This window comes from Globicephala melas, chromosome 21 (assembly GCF_963455315.2).
Source record: "Globicephala melas chromosome 21, mGloMel1.2, whole genome shotgun sequence".
Lineage (NCBI taxonomy): Eukaryota > Metazoa > Chordata > Mammalia > Artiodactyla > Delphinidae > Globicephala > Globicephala melas.
Genome location: NC_083334.1, coordinates 34,220,220 through 34,233,685, shown reverse-complemented (window position 1 = coordinate 34,233,685; position 13,466 = coordinate 34,220,220). Strand labels below are relative to the sequence as shown.

General features: G+C 44.3%; 1 pseudogene; it reads left to right on the top strand.

Moving 5' to 3' along the window:
* The first annotated feature begins 837 nt into the window (after window positions 1-837).
* LOC115867503 (protein phosphatase 1F pseudogene) lies at window positions 838-1,620 on the top strand (annotated as a pseudogene).
* The last annotated feature ends 11,846 nt before the right edge of the window (window positions 1,621-13,466 follow it).

The following is a 13,466-nucleotide window of genomic DNA, read 5'->3' as shown; positions in this document are numbered from 1 at the left end:
CGTAGTTGTCACACACACACAAAACAACAGGTCATCTTCAAATCCATTTTGTTCAGAAAAAAGACTTTGTATGTGATTTCTGAAAGTTATTTAATAGCTAGAGATACACAATCATCATATTTTTGGATATGAGATTGTTTTCTCGTTTAGTTTTTTTCTCCTTTGTGGTTTTCTATAGAAATTGCCCATACTAGTTTATATTGCTGATGCTGTTATGGTGCTTTTATAGTAAATGATTGATTCTAGAATGGTTATCCGTAAAAGGACATTTTTCTTTTCTCTTTTAGAATATATTTTGTTTTTCAAACCTTAATTTTTATTTCTTCTAAGGAGTAGGGTTTCTATTGCATCTAAAGGATCTATGTAGACATAGGGCTTAAAAGTGAGAATCAGGACAGATTTTAAACCTCTTCTTTCTTGCTCTCCTTCTCCTTCTGTCTCCTTTCTACCTGTACTGCTTACACCCAGCCCTGCACCCTTGCCTTAGTGACCTCCCTAGGATTTATTTTCTTTCCTTTTCCCTGGGCTCCCTCTCAGCCTCGCTGTAAAGTTCTCAGTCTATCCCTGGTCTTCTCAGCCTGTTGTCATAGTGACAACCACACTCCCAGGAGTAGCAGTCTCATGAGTGGTTGGGATGGACCTGACACCAGGTCCCACAAACAAGCCTGTAACTGTGTGGACTTCAGCGGCTCTGGGCAGACGTTTAGCAGCTAGGCCAGAGCTGTCACCATACGGTGTTGTTAGAGAGAAAAAAAGAAAAACGAGAAAGAAGCCCACACTGTTAAAAACCTAGGCTGGGGAGAGCGGCTAGCGGGCGCCGGGCGGCCGAGTGGCAGAATGAAGACCAACGACCTGGCAGCAGCCCCCGGGGATGCTCTGGGCATGGCCTCAGGACCCCCACAGCAGAACAGCCAGAAGGCAGAGGAGAACCCCAGCCTCCTGGACGCACTCCTCCGCGACTTCCCAGCCCTGCTGGGCCCGGAGAGCCTGTTGCCATGGAAGGTCCGAGGGACAATGCTGATCCAGGAGGAGGTGAAAGGCGAGCTAGCTGAGCTGGCCATGAGCTAGCTGAGCTGGCCATGGGCTTCCTGAGCAGCAGGAGCGCTCGGCCGCCACTTGCTGCCTGCCTGGCTGCTGCGGACGGACCTTTCTGAGTTGCGGAAGTTGCCGGAGCAGGTGGAGGAGGATCGCGATGAGGAGGAGGAGGCCCCTGTGAGCCTGCTGGACGCTGCGGGCCTGGTGCGGAGCCTCTTTGACCGGCTCTGGGAAGTGTGCAGCCAGTGGCAGAAGCAGGTGCCCGTGGCTGCTTGGGTCCCGCAGCGGCAGTGGCTCGTCTCCGTGCATGCCATCCGTAATGCGCGCCTCAGGATGGAGGACAAGCACGTGTGCCTCCCAGCCTTCAACCTGCTCTTTGGCCTATCGGACTCTGTGGACCGCGTCTACTTTGCCGTGTTCGATGGGCACGGAGGGGTGGACGCCGCGGGGTACGCGTCTGTGCACATGCACGCTGTTGCTGCCCACCAGCCGGAGATGCCCACTGACCCTGCGGGGGCCCTGAGAGCAGCCTTCCGCTGCACCGATGATATGTTCCTCTGGAAAGCCCGGCGAGAGTACAGATAAAAGCTACGTTTACACTGTACCCTCATCTATAAGCGTGCAGCAGAATTACGTCGAAAACAACACACGTACGGTAAAAAACACCTTATTGCTAAAAACTGCTAGCCGTCATCTGAGCCTTCCAGTCGTGATCTTTTTGCAGTAGGAACATCAAAGATGACTGCTCACAGATCATCACGACAGAGAATAATAATAATGAAAAAGTTTGAAATATCGCAGGAGTTACCAAAATGCGGCACAGAGACAGGAAGTGAGCAAATGCTGTTGGAAAAATGGTGCCAATAAACTTGCTCGGCGCAGGGTTGCCACAAACCTTCAGTTTGTGAAAAACGCACCGTCTGCGAAGGGCAATAACGCGAAGCAGCAATACGAGGTCCACCTGACCCTCCCCACCCTCCAAACACCTCCCCCGGGCAGGTCTCACTAGGCTGCTGGTGTCAGCAGTTAGCGCGATGAGGTGCGTTTGTTTCTGAAAGAAGAAAGGACGCATTGGTCCCTCTGTGACCTTACCGCCCACTGAACCTCACCGCGGAACCTCGGGGGTCCTCCTAGCAGGGTGGATACTAAGATCGTGTCCATTTCTGAGATCGGGAAACAGGCCCAGAGAGCTGAGGCCTGGCCCAGTCGACAAGGCAGGAAGAGACGCGGGGTGGGGGTGGGGGGGGGGTAGGCACCGTCATCAGATGCTCTGAGCACAGACCTCACCAGAATTAACAAGGCTGCATTTGAATCTGAACAGAAAACCTTCCAGGTCTAAGACTGTAAGCTGGGAGCCCCGCCACCCGCCACCTGGGAGCTCAGGGCTGCCACTCTAGTCAAGAAAGAATTCTCTGAAGCAGAGCTGTTTAGCTTAGGCTGTGTTTATTAAAAACACCTTTGCTGAGACGTTAAAAAAAACAAACCTAGGCTGGTTCATTGCCTGCTCACTGATGAGGATTTAAAGGACAAGGTAAAGATAGGTACAAATATTTAGAGAAATATGACTGTAGACAGATGACATTCTGGATAATAAGGGAAATAACGTAATTTTAGAACACAGTGAGCCACAGACTTAAGGAAACTAGTTGGAAAAACATCTCCATTTGAAAAGGACCTAAAGGGTCTCGGAGGAAAACTTGGCAGAGACTAAACAGTCAAATTAGTGAGCGTCTTTCTTAGAATTAAGGCTAGCTCAGGACTTTCTTTCTGAAAGAGAACAGTTTGCTCCATATAATACCATTTTACCAATAACACTACGTCACAAACCTAGTTCACCCAAGTATTACATTATAGTAAGAATCCAGTGAAGCAAAGGTTGAAGGATGAAAATAGAAGTCCTTCCTCCTTCCCCTCCTCCCCAAATTCATGGAATCGTGGACCTGGAAATCATCTATTTCAACCTTACCCTCAAGGCAGGAAGCCCTTATACAGCAGTTTTAACAGGTGGCCATCCAGGTTCTGCTTCATTACTTCCAGTTGACAGAGAAGTGAGTCATTGCTTCACAAAGCAGCCCATTCTATTTTTAACAAACTTCAGGTAAAAATCCTCCACTAATAAAGAGCTAACACTCATGTTCTATTTACTCTGTGCTAGGCAGAGGCCTCCGTGCATTAGCTGGGAATCCCCACACGACCCCATGCAGCAGGCCGGTGGCTCCGAGCAACTAACCCCACCACAGCAAGGACGGGATCTGGATTTAGGTCCAGCCTGACTCCAGAGCATCCTATGTAACCCCTGTGCCATGGGGCCGCAGGTCACACATGCCTCCCTGTAGCTTCGCCATTCACGCTGGTCTGGACACCAGCGGTCAAGCCACCACTCCCATTCCTCTTCCACTCCAATAGCCTTCAGACCCTTGAAGATGGCAACTGTCATCTCCCCACCCTGCCCCGCAACTCCTCTCCTCACTGCTTATTCAGCGGCAAATTTTTGGAAGCCTCTTTCATCTGGATGACCATCTTCTCAGGATGGGTACTGAAGAGCAAACACAGTAGATAAGGTATAAACAGAGTAATAATTACAGATGAAATTGTCATGTTTTGGCTACCAGATTCAGTGGAGGAAAAGATTTTATAGGTAATAAGCATAAAAATTATCTTTTTAAATATTTACTACTGCATGTATTTATGTGTACTCACAAATCTTTTCATTACTAACATAGTAATTATCGTTCTAAACACATTATAGTGCTGCATAATGATAACTTATTGCCCAAGCTGAATTATATTTCAGGAGCTAAGAATGAATTTCATGGATGCAACCATTTCTGTGCATCTCTGCTACCATGGCAACCAGTTAAAACAGGTTTGCTTAATTAATTAGTTGTTGGTAAAGTACTATGAAGATGAAGACTGCTATTAATAGATTCACAGTGTTTGGTATTAACGTTAGTGTGATTAACATAAACGTAAAGTGTTTATGGCCGGAGTAGACCAATTCATTTTCCATTAACAGCCATATTTCATCATTGAATTAAGAAAAGGATGTTTTAAAACTTTTATCACCCTTTTTATTTTTAACAAATTATCTAGTCTCTCTTTTATGCTTCTCTTGGCCAAATCTTAACCAACTCACATCATACACTCAGGCAGAAGAGAAAATTAGTGATAACCAAAGTTTCCTGATGAAAAAGGAATATCTTCTGATGGTGGTGACAATACTCAAATGCCACTGCTGAGCCTTTCCGTTTCCTAAAGCTGAATGCAGGGTATGGAGATTGTCCCGAGTGAGAGCTGGAGGAATGGCCGCATCATCCGCCAGGACCTATTTCCCAAAATGGCACAAGGGTTGTTTGCAGGGAGCTTGTCAACCTCCCTTAACTCCCACCAATGCTTATGCAATCGAAGTAAAAACCGCTGTTTGCCATGCAGATGGAACTATGTGACAAGCTCTCCAGATTGTCAAACCTCCAAACAGATGGGCTCCAGGTCTGCCACAGGTTGAAATTCTGGAGCTGCCGTTGCTCCTTTCCTACCTGCCTCCTTGCTATGATCTCTTGAGTCTCCAGGGAGATCTTCTATCATGGAATTTAGAAGTGGGAAGACCCACCCAAGGCCCTCTACTCTAGCTCCCTGCATTCTAATAGGTGAGGTATTTCACAGATGAGGAAAAACAAAGTTCAGAGTTAGCTGAACTCAGAGAGTGCTGGGCTGGGCTGGGCTGGGCTGGGCTGGGCTGGGCTGGGCTCCATTTGGATTGTGGTGGGGTTACATGGCTGGTTGGAAGTCTTATCCTCAGGTAGACTGAGAATACCTTCCGCTATGCTAGCTTAAACCAGATCCATGAACCTCTGGCTGGGTCCATTTAAATGGATTCAATGGACTACCTCATTGCCAGTAATTGAAATGTCCTCGTTTACATGAGGGCAAGGAGTGAATGCTCAGGCCTGGGCTCCTCTTCTTTTTTGGTACGCGGGCCTCTCACTGTTGTGGCCTCTCCCGTTGCGGAGCACAGGCTCCGGGGGCGCAGGCTCAGCGGCCATGGCTCACGGGTCCAGCCGCTCCGCGGCATGTGGGATCTTCTCGGACCGGGGCACGAACCCGTGTCCCCTGCATCGGCAGGCGGACTCTCAACCACTGCGCCACCAGGGAAGTCCGGGCTCCTCTTTAGATGGTGGCACACCCCAGTGCCCACCTGGGGCCAGAATAAGACAAAGGATGAACATGACTTCAATATTTCCCTTCCTCTGAATACCCTGTGCTTTCATGTTGGCTTTTGTAGCAGCGTCTTATGCTCTTTAACATCCCTTGGTGTTAAGCATCCTCAGATGTTAACATCTGCAGCCCTCCCACCGCACGTTAGATTTACCCCTCCTTGGAGTCATCCTTTGTGACTGACAAGGACTCTTACAGAAAAGGCATCACCAGCATCTCCATCCCCAGGTTATGTATTTGTGGTTTAAAAGAATCCTTCAGTCTGTTAAGCCTAAGGAGTGATTGAAAATGGCAATTTCAAGTCTATGGCAGATCAGTGGGAGAATTCCTGTGCTGAACAGTCTAACCTGAGAAAGAAAGGTCTGGCTTGCAAGATACCAAATGGGATGCTGTTCAAATGCAGCTTATATGTAACTGCCTGCTGGAGATGCTGTGGAGGGAATTCAGGTGACCTTGGGCCAGATGGCCTTTCAGATGCCTCCAGCCCTGAGATTCTTAATGATTGTGTTGCATGAATGGCGGCTCGATTCACTGTTGGTCAGTGGCCACTTGTAAAGGCTTTCTTACACCTCTACAGAGCTCTGTCCTTAGCTCTGGCAGTGCTTATCAAACAGTATCAGTTCAGGAAGTTGGAATTATCAGCCCCATGTAGCGTAGTGAGAAAGAGGCACTCACAAGCTCTCAACAAGTGGGGGCCATGGGCTGATCTAACAAGATGGCACTGAAAGACCTTCTCTTTATCAAAATACCCATCTCTCTTCTCATCCTTATCATCCGTTTTGTGCTCCTATCTCAACATCTATCTTCTCTTCCCTAACACTAAGCCCTGTGTCTAAATATATGAACCTTTTTCCTTTCTTTACAGGATTTTGTTCACTCAAGAGGTCTTCCCTGAACTCCGTTAATCTCCCCAATTTATATCTTATCTTTCTCCTTCCTTTATATTCCAAACTCTTACCAAAAGAAATAATACCTGGGACTTCCCTGGTGGTGCAGTGGTTAAGAATCTGCCTGCCAGTGCAGGGGAGATGGGTTCTATCCCTGGTCTGGGAAGATCCCACATGCCACGGAGCAACTAAGCCTGTGCACCACAACTAGTGAGCCTGCGCTCTGGAGCCTGCGACCCACAACTTCTGAGCCTGTGCTCCACAACAACAGAAGCCACCGCAATGAGAAGCCCGTGCACTGCAACGAAGAGTAGCCCTTGCTCGCCACAACTAGAGAAAGCCCACGCGCAGCAACGAAGACCCAATGCAGCCAAAAAAAAAAAAAGAGAGAGAGAGAAATGATATCTAAAGTTATTGAGCAGTTGCTATGCATCAGGAACTGGGCTTAACAATTTAAGTGGATTATTTCATTTATTTCTCATAATATTTTAATATGATACTTTTATCCCTATTTAGTATATGAGGCAATAAGGCTTAGAGAGATTAAAAATCTTTCCTGAGGCCCTACAGTTAATGCTGAAGTCTGGGTACAAATCCAGGCAGTTTAACTCCAGTGATCTTAACCAATAAGGCCTCATCCTCAGGACCTGGGTCCCTGGCAATCTGACCTTTGACCCTGCACTGCTGAAACTGCCCCTCCTCCAGCTTTGTCCTTGTCCTACTTGACCTTCCCTCCATTGACCTTTCTTCCTTGACTTCATGAGACCATGTGCATCCTTTTTTTTATCCGCAAATTTCTTCCTTATGCAAATGTTCTGGCCTTTGCTTTTTTTTTTTTTTTCCCCCATCTTCTTCTCTCCCTTTTCTTATTTTTTGCTCTTTATCTACCTTGGCAATCTCATCCTTTCCCACATTTCAATTACAAAATCAATGCAGGTATCTGAGCTCATTTCTGAGTTTCAGTTTTTATATCTAACTGGTGAACGTCCCAGGGACACCTCAAACTCAGCATGTCCAAAGCCAAATTCATCATCTCTCCTTTATTTGTACACCAAACTCACTTCCTGCTGATGAAATGATGTCATGTCCTGGAAAGAACACAAAGCAGGGAAATGAGGGGACGTGGATTCCAGTCCCTGACATGCTGGCTGTATGAACCCTATCTCCTGAGTAAGGGGGTGTTCAATGGGTGGCATTAGATGCCATCCACTCTGTATTCCTACAACTCCTCATGTCCCAAATCCATCACTCTTTCAGGTACCCAGGGATGGAATCTTAGAGTCATCTTTCACCCCTGCATATATTCAATCTTGAAATGGAAAGGAAATTTTTCTAATAATTGATTAATTAATTTTAATTTAATTTATTTATAGAATACCTACAAGATGACAACACTGGGAAACACAGTGGAGAATGAATGAGAAAAAGTCCCTACCTCATGGAGTGAGTGGAGGCTGACAGTAAACATCTGCATGAATAAACGTTTTAAATAATAGAAAGGAACAAAAAGAGCCGTGACGAAAAAGAAAGCAGGTCAAGGGTTTGCAAGCGGCTTGGTGGGAAATGTTTTAGTTAGGGTGGTCTGAGGAGATGATGTTGGAGCATTGACCTGACAATGAGGGAACGTACCACAAAGACGGGAGGGGAGCCTGGGGAGAGGGCAAAGGTCGTGAAATGGGAGCAGTGAGAGGATCCTCGTGGTTGGTGCAGAGCACTAAGGACCAGAGCTCAGCATGAAAGCGGGAGTCCAGGTCTTTGGGCCTGAAGGCCATGCTCAGAATTTGGATTTAGATTTTAACTGGTGGGGATACCTTAGAGGATTTTAAGCCTGAGAATAACTTGGCCTGATTACATTTTAAAAGATCACCTACTGCTATGTGGAGAATAGATCATGGAGTTTGCAGCAGGACAAGAGTGATGACAGGAGGACCTATAAGATTCAGTTGTCAGGTAAGAGAGTCTTGGGGCTTGGACCAGAATATCCATGCAGGTGACGAGCTTGCTGAAGAAGCTACATGTGAGGGGCTGTGTCCCTTATTACTGGAAGTATCCTGGAAGGGGGGGAAGTCAGGGATGTTGCCCATGAGTCAGGTTTGGACAACATGGTATGGAAGTTTTCGCTACCGCCAACATTCTACACTCTATGAGACTTGATTCCATTTTATGTAGAATCTGCCTTATCTACTTTTTATATGGCCCCATAACCCTGTAAGTCAGAAGACAAAAGGGACAGGCATTAACGCAGAGGTCAGAGCTAACTGGAGCTGGTCTAGCTAGTTATCCTACCTTTAGGAGCTGACTGGTCCCCAGTGTAGTAGGGTGATTTGCCATAACGAATGAGCCCCAATGCATGACACCCATTTTACTTATCTATGTGGAGTCAGAATCCCCTGAGCCTTAAATTCATAGTAAAAGGGGTATCAATTTGTGAAGATTAAATGAGGGAATGCATAAAGTTTATAGAAATCTAAGTTACTAAAAGTATAAATTTTTATAGAAATCTAAGTTACTATTCTTACTTAAATGAAATTCAGTGCAAAAGTACAATAAAATGTCTTACAATGTGCTCTGTCCCTTTGCAAAGCTGTAACTGCTGGAAATGCTACAATTCTTGAACTTGCTGGGCCAGACCCAAGGACAGCTACGTGTCTTTGTATACAAAGTTAATATGTGTCAGACAAACACACTGGACTATACGCCCAGGCAAATTTCCAGTAATGAGACAAGGGTAAGAGTAAGAAGTAAGTGTTTCCCAACATGCTCTGAACCAGAATTCCTCTGTTTTGATGTCATCAGCACACTTTTTCTGCCATTTTATCTTTTCTCACAAAAAAGAAACCAAAAACTGTGATTTCTAATATTATTTCAAAATTGTGCTTTTCCTATGTGGTTTTTTAAAAAAACATCCTTTTTTTTTAATTAATTAGTTTATTTATTTATTTATTTTTGGCTGTGTTGGGTCTTCATTGCTGCATGCAGGCTTTCTCTAGTTGCGGCAAGTGGGGGCTACTCATCATTGCGGCGTGCAGGAGCTACTCTTTGTTGCGGCGCGCGGGCTTCTCATTGCAGTGGCTTCTCTTGTTGCAGAGCATGGGCTCTAGGCACGCAGGCTTCAGTAGTTGTGGCATGCGGGCTCAGTAGTTGTGACTCGCGGGCTCTAGAGTGCAGGCTCAGTAGTTGTGGTGCACGGGCTTAGTTGTTCTGCGGCATGTGGGATTTTCCCGGACCAGGGCTCGAACCCGTGACCCCTGCATTGGCAGGCGGATCGTTAACCACTGCACCACCAGGGAAGCCCTCCCATGTGGTTTTATAGAGAGCAAAGGAATGAAGAAACATATTTGAAAAAGGGAGACAAGAGATAATCAAAACTGAATTTTGTTCTAATTCTCTTCTGAATTCTTTAACTTGTACATTGTCATAATTCAGACCTTTGCATGAATTTCATCATCAAAGAAACTTTAAGGGGAAAAGAGAATTTCTCTTTTCATTAAAATTGTTTTATTTTATGTGTATGTGTTTATATGGAAACAAAACAAATCTGATGAGAAACAGCTGGATGAACATGTGGTTTCAAAACCGTTACATAATAAACGAGGAAAAGATTCAGATTCCCACATTGCACCTAACATGTGGTATTTCATCCCTACAGCACCCCTCCCCCCACTTTTTAAAGGATATCAAATTCTAAAGTGATTTCACAGGTGACCCACCTTCTAGAATTACATTCTGCAAACTTATTTCCCTCCACATGCTTAGTGAAATGCGGGGTGAGGCTCCCAGATGAGTGAGCCCCCAACATGTTCTTCTCCAAGCAAGCCTAAGTGTATGTATAAAACCAAAATGTCAGGCATGATAAATCTAGGTCTATAATATATAAAGTGAAGAAAATCATACGTAACAGCAGAATATCAATGATTGACATATCAAAAACCTTCAATTCTATGCCAGCAAAGGTTGTCTATAAGTTGACCAGGTCCAGACACCAACAGAATTTCTTCAGTTTTCTTTAAAAAAAAGTCTGGGACATAAACAAAAGCACCTCATGAAAGTACTTTTTTCATGGGTCACTGAAACTCAAAATCACTGAACTTATGAAGAGTTCAAAGGAATATCATAAATCCACATGAAAGGCTTGAGCACTGGCTTGGGTGTTTTCATTTCATTCGTAACACTTGATGTTGCTGCCAAAAGTTCAATTTTCTCTCTCTTTCTTTTTAATTGAATGAAATACCTATAAAGGAATCATACCTCCTAAAAAGAAAGCACAACTTTACAAGAGAAGAATGATGACTCTCATCTCCAGTTAAATACAACTTCCATCTTGGTAAATTTGAATAAAGGAATATACTGCCAGTGAGTTGGCCAGTAATGCAGGTAGGAGGGAGGGAGTTACAAAAAGACCGGGTCCTTACTTATCCTACCGCCTCTCCCCAGGAATCTGGTACATGTCCATAAACTACTTTGACCTTATAGAAAATGGGTGGAACAGAAAAGAGTAGGAAAAAAAAGAGTAAAGACCCAAGACTTGACGCATGTTAACCAGGAGGCCAGTTCTACGTTCAGCATCAGACCACACATTTTGCCAAATATCATAGACTGGCAAACAGCATATATGGCCAAAATGATTGTGGTAAGAATTCACAGGTATGGAATCATGCTACATAAACAGGATCTCAAAGCAGTTTTAGTGGTAGCTCAGGGTCAAAAGCTTTTCAATTTACTGTGATATTCAGCCAAACAGCTCCCACACAATCCTCTCATCTGGTCATGGTTTTGTGGGGCTGTGGACTCTACAATCCCTCCCACCTGGGAGGAAAATGGGATCCAACCTATTACTTTTGCAGGCCATGTTTAGGTTCATAGCTGGGGGGAAATACCGTGACCACATATTGTGTCAGGGCTCAGATACTCACAGAGGCATTAACCACATTATGATTTTTCTGCAGGACCTGAGTCTTTTTTGTCTCCTTCTCCCCACGCTGCTGGCCAGTCTCCCAGCTCAGGGCCTGGAGCAGCTGCATCTGGGGATCTGTGCTGAGGACTGTGCCCTGCCCCTATTGCAGTCCCCCCACCCCACCCCTCGAACAACTGCATTCAGGACCAAGTAAGATGCTGTGCTGCACCCGGCTCCTCCCTGTCAGGGCCTATCACATGTATTGATCGCTCTCTGCTTATTACTCTTGCCCAGGCACTCATCACCTCACAACTGACTAATTCCTGCAATCTCCTGGCTGCCTTCCCCCCTCAAACCCGTGCTGCGAACAAGTGCCAGCCTATAGCTTCAATGGTAGCCTCCCTTCTCCAAGCCAGACTGGGGTAATGCAAACAGCCCGGACTTTGGAGCAACAGATGGGATTCAAATCTAGGCTCCATGATTAATTAAGTCACTAACCAAGTCACTCTACCCTTAAACCCATTTACTGACTTGTAAGTGTGTTAATCCCCACCTGGTTATCAAATAGATTAAATAAGATTTTATCAATTGTATCCTTGAAAACATCTAGTACCCAGTTTATAGCAGATATTAAATGAATGTAAATTATTATCTATTCTTTTTCACTATATTTACTGTTCTTTGTCAACTCATTCCATGGTCTTTAATCTAATCACCAAGACCAGGTCTTTTTCTCTAGAGTTTGCAGTCTGGTGCAAACAGTAAAACATTGGTGTATTCCCCCACTTTTCGGACAAAATTCAAGACAACATTTATTCAACAAACACAGAGTTAGTGTCAACTAGATACTAGATACTGTACAAGCCTACTATATCAACATGAAATACAATAAAACATGAAAAATACTGTGAAAGCAAAAGAACTATGAAAGTTCTATGAGAACCTTGCTCTGTGGTGTACCACAAAGATTCACAGAAGAGATTCTCCAAGGATGAATAGGAGTTTGGTGGAGAGATGGGGAAGGCTATATAGAAAAATGTGAAGGCTTAGGTATGACCCGGGGAGACAGGCAGATGAGACTTTTGAAGAAGTTAAGGCCCAAATTGTGAAAATCCTTGAATACCATTATAGAGGTTTAGGACTTTGTTACAGGCAATTGAGAGAACATTTTAAGGAGAGAATGAAATGAAACCAAGAGATTCACAGTTCCATTGAAAAAGTTCACCAAAGGGTATTTCTCTTATATGTCTTTTATTTTGAATATATCAGAAGTGTTAACGGAGTTGAGACTGACAGTAGCCAAACTCCCTTGAACACAGCCAAGTATCTTTCCTGGAAAAATAAGGAGCATTTCTAAGCAACAGCATAAAGCTCTTGAAAATAGCAGTTCCCAGTAGCTGTTTTCTAGGACTGATTCTACAGAAGTTTACCCAAGTGATTAGAAAACTCTTTGCTCTTGCAAAGATGAGGTCTCTTTACATAACAAAAGAAAGGTAATAATCCCTTTCCTCTGTAACATTTCTCCATTAAGAGGGGAAGGAAATTCTAGAAATGGAAGAAAGTAAAAGAAACCAGCCCTCTGATTCAGCTCAAAATCAACTGAGGTTGGCTGTGTTGAGAGGAGGCTACTAACAATTGTTGGGCACCTTCTAGGTGTCAGCACTATGCTAGATGCTTTATACACATGATCTCATTTAATCCTCACAATAACCTACCAAGTAGGCATTTTTACTCCCAGTTGAATTCAAGGCTTTCATCAGTCTAATTACTAGTTTCTCAAATATTTTCCTTTAAATCTTCTTTTTGTCCATAACCAACATCCCTTACATCTTGTTCAAGTTTAGTTTGGGTACAAATTTTACTGGAATTATCCAATAGGAAATAAGAAAATATGTGTAGAACAAAGATGAAATAACTAGATCTTATACTTTCGGACCTGACAGGGACTCTGATTTTAGCATTGATCAGTTTCCTTCCTTGGGCTATCACTTATTCATTCAGCAAATATGAGCTGAGTTCCTGGCACCATGCATCTGGCTGAGGTCAGACTTAGCAAGGGGCCATGCCTACTCTTTCTCACTCAGTCCTGGCACTCTACCCCTTATCGTTCCCGTCTGCCTCTTAAAACACCCAAGTGTAACTTTGCCTTGAATTTCCAAGGCAAGCTAAACCTCTTTTTTCTTCCAAGTTTGATGCAATATTGGATTACCCAAGTAAAACACCAGGATGCTAATCTTTTTAGTAAAATCTGATGAGGTTTTGTTAAAGCTGACAAAGGAAGTTTCAAAGAAATACTGTTGACACTGCTGAACAGTATTTAATACTGAAGCTTACTATCATTCAAGTCTTGGCAAGTGAAATGGTTGGTTGGTCTTGCAATAGAAGAAAAGGCATTAAATAGGAACAGGGACAAAGTTCTCAGGTGTGGGCCTCAG